This window comes from Bison bison, unplaced genomic scaffold, assembly GCF_000754665.1.
Source record: "Bison bison bison isolate TAMUID 2011002044 unplaced genomic scaffold, Bison_UMD1.0 scf7180017864291, whole genome shotgun sequence".
NCBI lineage: Eukaryota > Metazoa > Chordata > Mammalia > Artiodactyla > Bovidae > Bison > Bison bison.
In genome coordinates this window covers 4,220,670-4,221,551 of record NW_011494863.1, presented here as the reverse complement: position 1 = coordinate 4,221,551, position 882 = coordinate 4,220,670, and positions in this window count along the sequence as shown.

The window sequence follows — 882 nt, the reverse complement described above, 5'->3', positions numbered from 1 at the left end:
GTTTATTGTGATCCACACAGTCAAAGGCTTTGCCATAGTCAATAAAGCAGAAATAGATGTTTTTCTGGAACTCTCTTGCTTTTACAACTATATCCAATAAAATATTTTTAAAAAGAAAACAGAATATTCAAAACAAAAGAACTGCATAAACTGTAAATTTTAGGGGGGCGGAGTAGAAAATCAGTCATAATCTCTTCATTAATTATCACTATTTACCACCACTATGATATATTTTTTAATGTATTTTTACTGAGCATTTATGTTATATGTCTGTATATCTTTCAAATACATTTTTACAATGAGAAGAGGAAGCTTAGGGGAATAAAAACTGCAATATTAAAAAAAAAGGAAGGGCAAAATATCTGAACAGATGTGTCACCAGGGAATAAATACAGATGGAAAATAGATACATTAAAAAAATGACCATCATTAGTTATTAGGGAAATACAAAATAAAACCATAATAAGGTAACACTACACAGCTATGAGTACATTAAATAAAAATGAACAGATATGTGCATTAACATGGATGAATCTCAGAAGCACTGTGCTAAATGAAAGAAGACATACAAAAGGCTTCATTCTGTTTGGTTCTATTTACTGCATAGAGCATTTTGTAAAGGCAAATCCATAGGAAAAAAGATCAATGGTTGCCAGGGGCTGGGGTTAGGAGGTGTGGAGGTTTGGAGGTGTGTGTGTGTGTGTGTGTGTGTAGTGTGTGCATTAGTCACTCAGTCATGTCCAACTCTTTGTGACCCCATGGACTGTAGCCCAGCAGGTTCCTCTGTCCATGGAATTCTCCAGGCAAGAATTCTGGAGTGGGTTGCCATTTCCTTCTCCAGGGGATGTTCCCAACCCAGAGATCAAACCTGGCTATCTTACA